Source organism: Capricornis sumatraensis, chromosome 3, assembly GCF_032405125.1.
Source record: "Capricornis sumatraensis isolate serow.1 chromosome 3, serow.2, whole genome shotgun sequence".
Taxonomy (NCBI): Eukaryota; Metazoa; Chordata; class Mammalia; order Artiodactyla; family Bovidae; genus Capricornis; species Capricornis sumatraensis.
This window is the reverse complement of record NC_091071.1, coordinates 175,570,863-175,579,905: the sequence shown is the minus strand read 5'-3', so window position 1 is coordinate 175,579,905 and position 9,043 is coordinate 175,570,863. Positions and strand designations below refer to the sequence as shown.

Genomic DNA, 9,043 nt, shown 5'->3' with positions numbered 1-9,043 from the left:
CCGCGCAAGGGCGGGAGCCGAGCCGGGGCTCAGGAAGCCGGAGGGCGCCCCGCTGCCCGGCAGGCGGCGCGCTGGCCGCTCGGCGGGACCGGCCGGCTGGGCCCGGGCAGGGGGCGGGCCGGGGGCGGGGAGGGCCGGGGCCCGGGCCGGGGGTGGAGGCGGGGGCGGGGGCCGGGGAGGGCTGCCCCGGCCGCGCGCGAGCCCCGCGATCGCCTTTATAAGCCCGCGGGGGACTTGGCCGGGGCAGCGTCGCGCTCCCGCCCCTCCGCGTCCGCGCTCCCAGAGCACGGACCCCGCGTCCCTTGCGCCGGGACAGACCTTCGCCTACGAACTCTGAGCAGGTAAAGACTCGAAGCTGGTTCCTGGCTCTCCAGCACCCCCGGGATGTGGAGGGTCCCAGGCCCCCTTTCCTCATCCTCCCCTCGCCGGGAGAGGGCGGCGAGGCTGGACATCAGGGGCCAGGCCGGGACCTCCGCTCCCCCCTACACCGCCCAAGGCAGCCCATTCGGAACCTCCAGCCACCTGTCCCGCTCCCGCGCTCGCGCGCATCCGCGGCTCCCGGCGGGCGCACTGGGCGGGCCCAGAAAGTGGACGTGGCTCCAGCGGAGCCGGCGAGGCGGGCCGACTGCGCTCGAGTCGGCCGCTGCAGCTCTGGGGTCTCCCCGCCGCTGCCTGAGACCCCCATCTTCGGTCTCGGCACCGCCTCCCGTTGCCCTGTGGCTGAGCGGCTTCTACGGCGCCCCCTTGGTCCGCTATCAAGAGACTCGGGTGGCCCACGCCAGAACTGCCAGCCATCTAGCCGTCTCGAGATCTTGGCACAGCCGCCAGGGGAGGGGGCTGGTCTTCCTGGGTGGGCTCCAAAAGTAGTTTGGGCCGGAGCTGGGAACAGTACAGAGAGGGAGGCACTTGGGTCTGGGAGCCGCAGCGGGGCGGGGAGGGGGGCGGGGGGGACGGACATCCGGCGTGTTGGAGTCTGTTTGGAAGTTGTAGGGGGTGAGCAGCGGCCTTGGGGCCGAGCTCTGGAGCCCCTCAAAGCTGGGAGAGTTTGCTGCGATCCATCTCTGGACGTAGGCAGGTGAGCGGCTGGCCCGGGGTGGGTTCCTGCAACTCGTCTTGATCAGAAAGGGTTAAAAGCCTGGTCACAATAGTGGGGCGGGTAGCTGAGCTGAGCTCCAGCCTTCCCCCGCATTGTCTCTTCAGACCCTTTTTCAATGCAAAATGGGGCTGGGGGAGGGGTCTTTACAGCGGCCTGTGGGTGGAGGAGGAGATCTCAAGAGGGGGCAGTTCTCTGGCCAGAAAGGGCCTCTGGGCTCTGGCGGGGTGGGGGTGGGTGGTGGTGTGGCGGGGAAGACTTCCAGGTGGGCCCGGCTTGCCTGATAGGCAGGGGGTGAGCAAAGTTGACAGCAACCGTTTGTTGAACACCTACTGCGTGCCAGGCTCCAACACTTGACATGCATCATCTCCTTTACAAACAGGGAAACTGAGGCCTGAAGAAGTTAAGCAAGTCTGAGGCCAGGATATGAAGCCAGACTCTAAACCTACAGCCTTATCCCCCTGCTACTTCTACGCAAAGATCTTGGTTCCTCCTTCCGGCTCTTCTGGTGCTCAGCCTTGCCTCCCCCTATGCCCTAGACCTGTCCTCTTCCAATCTTTAGACCTCCCCAGGGTGTCTTCGCCACCCTAGCCTCCACTCCCTGCCCACTCTTGTCTCCCCTCGTCACCCTCTCTTGTCTGTCCACTCCCCTCCACTCTTGTCTCTCCGTCTCCTCTTCTCTTCCTGAACTTCATACATCTGAACTCCATAAGCAGAAAAGGTTGGACGAAGCTTGGACCAGGCTTCCCAACTTCCCAGCCCCTGGAATGAGATGACCCCTGTCTGTATCCGTGACCCCACCTGTAAGATAAGTCATAAGACTGTTGTGAGCAATAAAACTGAACTGAGGGCAGAAATAAAATGCCGTCTCCATTCAACAAACATTTATTAATGCCCCAAACCCTGTTCTAGGTGCTGGGAATGCAGCGATAAATTACACAGACATCTGCACACTTGTATAACAAAACTTTTTTAGGCTCTGAAACTGACACTTTAGAAAAGGAATCAAGCAATTCACAAGGAAGGAGATTAACAGGCAGTAACATGGGTAAAACGGATCAGCCAACCTTTGGTTTTTCACTAATAGAAAAAGGCAACCTAGCTGTATGACCTGGGACAAATTCTGTTGCCTGTCATGCCCCAGTCTCCTCCTTTTAGCTGAGATTTAGTAAATAGTATGATTAACGTATACAGAGTGTTGAGCTGGTGCCTGTGCTTAAGAAAATTTTGGCTCTCATCAGCTCTAATCTCAGTGGCAAACTTGAGATGGAGTGTAGGGTTTTGTCTCGGCTCCGAACCCTGGAAACCTGTCACCCACTGCCTAGGCCCTGCCCATTCCCCGATGGGCTGTGTTGTTGAGTGGCACGGTGTCTGCCTTGCTCACAGTCAAATGCCACCTCCTATTATCCTAGACTCAGCCTTGGCCAGGAGCCTGAAGCTCGGTGCTGGGAACAGGCATGGGACTTAACTGCCACAGTCCCTTCTGCCTGGATGTGTCCCAGCTTTGAAATGAGGTGAAACCATACTCAAGCCCTACCTGTCCTTACATAGCCGACCAGCTCTGCAAACTGGACACAGTCCTGCAGATGAAGAAACCTGTCCTGGAGAAGGGAGGTGACTTGTTCAAGAACAAGAGATGCTGCCTGGGGAGCTGGGGCTGGAGCCCTGGGGACCAGCTCCAGTGATCTTGGTATTGTATATGTCTTTGGGGATGAGGCCTCCTAATCCAGGGTGGGATCCAGCAGCACAGCTCAGAGTGCTCACTTTGAATAGGTCCAGCTGGAGTTATTAACACAAAACTCAGAGCTCGAAGAGGACAGTAAGGGGAGAGTGAGCAAGCTGGGCTGAGGACCAGCACTCGAAATCTCCGCGTGGCCACAGGAATGCAAACTCAGCTTTCCAGTGCTACGTCGTGGTCCTCGTCCTCTGCAGGCTGGAGCTAGGCTGTGCAGTGTGTATTTTTGGTTTTTTTTTTAGAGATGTCCTTACTTTTTTGAGGGCTTCCCAGGTGGCGCTAGTGGTAAAGAATCTGCCTGCCAATGCAGGAGACATCAGAGACTCCATCCCTGGAGGAGGGCATGGCGACCCACTCCAGTATTCTGGAGAATCTCATGGACAGAGGAGCCTGGCGGGCTACAGTCCACAGGACTGCTTTTAGAGGGCAGCTGTGGGCAGTAAGTAGCTTGGAGGTTCATTCCCAGCAATGCCGTATGACCCTAGACAAGCTTCTTGACCTCTTTGAGCCTCAGGTGAGGAAATCATCCGTCATATGGGTTAATAATACACAGTTTTCAGAGTTGTGAAGGGTTGGCAAGATTACAATGGTTTTTCACCATTGAATGACTCAGTTGGAAATGACCACTGTTGGGGGTTGTTGTTGAGAAGTTAATATTCTCTGAGACATTTTTCGGCTGCTACCAGGTGATCCATGAGGGCCAGAGGGAAGGCCCTATGTAGCTTCCAAAGGCCTCAGCAGGAGGCAAAGAATGGCTTTAGGATTGGCACCTAGCTGTGTGACCTGAGGCAACTCGCTTGACCTCTCCAAGTGCTGGGTTCCTAGTAGGCATCCGGCAACTCTTCTCTGATGCTCAGTGTCCAAAGAACATTCAAAACAGTCTTCCTATTTTTCCACCCCCTCATGCCATCCCCCAACATTTCCTAATTGCTCCCAGAGAAACATCATGCTTAAAGTTTTCCATGCTGGAATTCTCAGCCTCACTGTGGCATGAAATCAATTGTTTGCATTTAATTTGACTTCTCAAATTAAGGGGTAAAATTTGAGATGAGGGTAGGGGATGCAGGAGCCGGGGAGGAGTTGAGGAAAATGAAGTTAAACCAGATGTGTTTTTGTTTAACTGTCGGATGGTGGTTAAACTGCCTGGGTATTTACATCGTTCTTTCTGAATTCCAGTAACTAAGAGTCAAGTTTCACTAAAAATTGTAGTGTTCCTTCCTGGCTACCGTGGACTTGTCCTCCCCATTATTATTATTATCACTATTTTATGTTCATCTGAGGCCACAAAGTACTGGCTGCAGAAGAGACCTCATAGATGCCTAGAATTTCAGAGCTGGAAGGCATTTAAAGGCTGCTTCTGTCAACTGGCTACTTTGCAGACCAGGGAAACTGACGTCCAGAGAGAATAAGGACTTGCCCAGGGTCTCCCATGACCTTTCTGAAAAGCATCCACTGTCTTGATTTTGGTGTGTATCATTTCCGTGGCATATCTTCGATATATATCTATTTTTTAAAAGAAAGAACTGCTGGTAAAATGAGGGGCAGGGAGACAGTTTGGAGGAAAGCAACAAACATGATTGATGGGTAGATAGTAGGTGATACAGAAAAGATACTAAAAAATATTACCACTAAAAATGTCTCTGGTCAGAGGGACAAAAAAATAAAGAGATCTTAGAGTCTTCAAGCATATAAAATTTTTAAACGAATTTTGTTAATATAGTTTTACATTTTAATAATGGATTAAATATGTGGAATTTCAACATAAAGACTCTTCAAAAAATAATGACAGATATTTGGAATATAAACTTATTGAAATATTAAAAAAAAGAATTGTTGAGGAAAGGATACAGATGGTGTGAGTTGGTGGGAAAAACCTGCAACTCAGGACAGAGGTTAAGCCATTGAACTGGTGCTACCCTGCCTGTGTGACCTTGGGCAAGTCACTTGCCCTCTCTGAGCCTCAGGGTCCGTGTCTGTATCCCAGGATGGCTGAAGGGCATGAGCTGGGGATTTGGGACATCCTTAAGACTTGGCATGGGTCTGATTCAATTTGAGTTGGTCCTCAAACATCTGTGGCTGAAGTTATGGTAGGTCAGTTGCAAACTGCCCTCCTGGGACAGCAGGGGGTGGGGGTAGGGGAATTGTTGACTCCTGCAGTGATTTAAAACTTGGATTTAGTTGTTGGTGTTGTGAAAACAAGTGATTTCGTTTTACATAAAAATAAGGGTTCTGGTTTCTCTGGGAAGATCAAAAGATATGGCCACGCTGGGCTGCATCCCAGCCTGGCCACCGTGGCTGGCCGGTCAGCAGCCGGTCCGTCCTCTTGACCACAGTCCCCTCTGTGCCCTGCTCTCACACCCAGCCCATCCGTTGCTTTGCCGTTCCCGGCCTGCCTTCTGAGTCTGCAGTTTCTAAGCTAGGTGCATGTGGCTCGGGCTGGCCGTCACGAGGCTCGGGGGTGGAATGTGGGGCATAACGGACCCCAGCCCCTCTTCCGAGGCCTGGCAGCATCTCTGGAACATGTCAGCCAGGACGAGGGCACTCTCTTCCTGCTTTGCTGGTCCCGGGAAGGGGCTAAGGGCTCGAGAGTTCGGGGGCTGACCGAGCATCAGCCTGTTGGTCCTTAGGGAGCTGAGCCTGGGGTCCACCCCCTTAGAGACAGGCAGCCCTGGGTGCTTCAGACTAGAGATTCCGCAGCCCCTCAGGGAATGGACTCCGTTGACATCCATTGCTCCCAACAGCCCTGTGCACTGGTGATACTTCACAGACAGAAAGCACCATCCTGCACTCTGAAGCCACAGTGGTCTGTTTTTTCCCCTTTTCTGGGGGCCTAAAGTGAAGTGAAGTTGCTCAGTTGTGTCTGACTCCTTGCGATCCCATGGACTGTAGCCTACCAGGCTCCTCTGTCCATGGGATTTTCTAGGCAAGAATACTGCAGTGGGTTGCCATTCCCTTCTCCAGGGGCCTAGGCCCATGGGTAACAGGCAGCATAACAGCTGCAGCACAGATCTCCAGATCGCCATGTCTGAGCTCGACAGTGAGGAAAGCTGTGAAGCCTCGTGGTTAAAGCTCCTGGTAAACCCTCTGGAGGGCTTCCCTGGTGGCTCAGTGATAAAGAACCCGCCTGCCAATGCAGGAGAGGTGGGTTCGATCTCTGGGTCAAGAAGATCCCCTGGAGAAGGAAACTGCAATCCTTGCCAGTATTCTTGCCTGGGAAAATCCCATGGACAGAGAAGCCAGGGGTTGCAAGGAGTTGGACACAACTTAGCGACTCTGGAGGCAGCTGAGATTCTAGAAGGTCTCCACAAGCAAACTGTTCTGGGGTTTACAAGATGAACAGGAAGAGCCCTGATTCCTGATAGTAGCCACAGGGCCCCTGGTCCTTGCACCCGCAGAGGAGTTCAGAAATGACCTTGTGCGGGAAGTAGCATTTTTGTGAGCACCCGCTGGGTACCATGCAGTTTCCACATCATCCTTGAACCTCCCCTGTCCCTCACACCCTGCTGTTTTGCAGTTGAGGCTCCAACAGGATATCTTGGGTCCAAATCCCTCCCCTTGGTGCCTCAGTCACCCTGCCCTGACCTGGGAAGGGAGAGAGGGGAGGGGCGACGAAGGCTGTTTCTTTAGCGACCCTCTGGTGAGGTGCTGAGCCCAGGCTTGTCCGAGAGAAGCCTTCTCATCCTCCCAGATCTCAATCTGTGATTCAAGCGGATGAATTTCACCCAGCCAGTTCTACAAGCTGCCAGGCAAAGCCCAGGAAACATTTGATGTTCTTTAAAAAAAAAGTGTTTAGGTGGCTTTTATCTGAAAAAAAGTAAGTCCCACCTTTAGAAGGATCTGCCATGTGACTTTCTGTTAAGTCAAGTTCTTACCTTCTCTGAGTGACCTTTCACTTTGTCCACAGAACAACAGCGTGGACACCGGCAGCTCTCAGGTTGAGGTGGTCAGGTCACTGTCCTGTGGTCCTCTAGGCTGACTGTCACTCAGCTGCGTCAGGCGTGGCTTCTCCGAGGATCGTTCATCTCTTTCTTCCTCCACCGGCCTCTTAATATACAGGAGTTAATAACTTTCTCACCTGCCACTGTTTTGGCTAGAAAGTGTGTCAGCTGACTCTGAGACCCCCCTCCCTTCACTCCTTCTTTGCACCTCGATAGCTGCTGTGTCTTTTCTGCCTAATTCGGCGAGGTCCCCTCTGCCACCCACACACACACACCCGCTAACATGGCCGTGCCCGGTGGCGCTCAGCGCCTCTCCTGGAACCGCTCATTTATCTAAACAGCAGCCCTGTGTGGCAGGTGCAATTATTCCCACTTTACGGATAAGGAAGCTGAGGCACAGAATCACCCTGCTGGGAAGTGGGAAAAACACACATTCATCTCCTACCATTGCCAATCCACCCACTCAAGGCTGCTTCCTTCTTTGTGGTATGAATGACACAATCTATTTTCCTAGAAGAGTTTGGTTCCTTATTTTGAAATCATCAAATCTAGTAATTCATATTTCAGCCTTAGTTAGCCTATCAAGGTAATCAGAGACAAATAGATTCTTCTCAACAGCTTATCTGACCTCTCGCCTTCATCACTTGAGTTCACTTTTGTGAAAATGCTGTGTGTTTTAATTTTCCCCCTTGACCTCATCCTTCCAACTAGCATTTAAGGCAGTGGTTCCCAACATTTTTGGCATCAGGGACTGGTTTCGTGGAAGACAATTTTTCCGTGGATGGCAGGGTGGGAGGGGTGGTGGTGATGGTTTCCAGATGATTCATGTGCATTACATGTATCGTGCCCTTCATTTCTATTATTGTTACATCAGCTGCCTCTCAGATCATCAGGCGTTAGATCCTGGAGGTTGAGGACCCCCGATTTAAGGTCTTAACCTGACCTTTGCTCAGGTCAGGATCTGAGCAAATCACTTTTAATGACCTCATTTAACTTGTTATCCTCTCTGTTTTATAGAGGTGAAAACTTGAGCTCAGAGAAGCTGAGTAACTTTCTCAAGGTCATACAGCTAGAAAGTGGCGATGAGACTCAAATTTAGGTCTCATGCCTTCCATCAGATTAGCGTCTGGATTCAGATTTTTGTCTGGATACAAGCCCTTGCTGTATATATCCGTTTTCAGTAGAACCATCTGTCTCTGGGGTTTGCAGAGTCATTTGGGGTGGGCCATGTCAGAGGGAGGGGACCCAGCATAGGCACACTCCTGGTTGGGCAGTGGCTTCTGTTCTCCCAAACAATGGGCTTTGGCCTGGACATCCCCTCTTGTAGTCAAGAGGAAGGACTTAATGATCTTAGCAGGCAGCATCCTCAAAAAGGCAGAGGGGCCTGGGTTTGAATCCCAGCCCTGCCATTTCAACCTGTGTGACCTTGGGCAAGTCTCTTCCCCTTCTTGGCTTTTGGTACCCTGCCTGACAACTGTGGCTTGTTCCAGGGAGTCAGTGTTAGGACTTTTCTAGCTCATGTGTGGCCAATAGTTGGCATGCATACCGCCCCCTCTCCTGTGTTATACATGTCAGACATCACTAATCAACCACTGTTCCCTTGCTTCTCTGGGCCTATACATGTCAGACGTTATTAATCAACCACTGTTCTCTTTCCTTCTAAACCTCAGGTCCCTTCTAAATGCAGTCCTCCAGGCAGCCATTATTCACTCAGTAGAATTGGTACACACCAAATAGAAAGACATCCTGAACCAAATTTGACTTAGGCATTGTGTGAACAGCGACGAGAAGGGACATGCCCAGGGTGGTGCCCTGGTCGCTATGCTCTTTAATCTTTCTTTCCTGGTCTGGGAAAGCTGGAGGAGCCCTGAGCTAGACTGCCCCAGAACTCGCCTCGGGTATGGGGTGGAGACCTGCCAAGGAGCACCCAGCTGTGTCCCTGTCCACTCCTCAGAGAAGGCGGGGGGTGGGGGATGGTGGGCTTCTGGGGCTGGTCACAGCCCAGGCTTGTTAAGACTGAGAAGAAAGAGGCTGGTTTCAGATCCCTCTTGGAAAGAGTTTCACTCACCCCTTCCCCCGCCCTCCATAATAATATCCGTAGTCGTAGAATAGTAATGAGGAGTTATTAGCATTTACTGAATATCTGTTAGGCACCAAGCCACTCAGCTAAATGCTTTCTATGTGTTCGTGCTTTTAATCCTTCTAACAGCCCACTTTGCAAGGGAGGGAAATGACTCGAAGGTGGAAAAACGTGCCCGCGTTTCCTTGGCTGGTGAA

General features: G+C 52.3%; 1 protein-coding gene across 1 annotated transcript in view; it reads left to right on the top strand.

Moving 5' to 3' along the window:
* The first annotated feature begins 236 nt into the window (after positions 1 to 236).
* ALPL (alkaline phosphatase, biomineralization associated) overlaps positions 237 to 9,043 on the top strand; it is a 65,039-nt gene continuing 56,232 nt past the window's right edge. The window contains exon 1 of the mRNA XM_068967340.1: positions 237 to 341. The gene's annotated coding sequence lies outside the window, so the exon portion shown is untranslated. The remainder of the gene's footprint in view (positions 342 to 9,043) is intronic.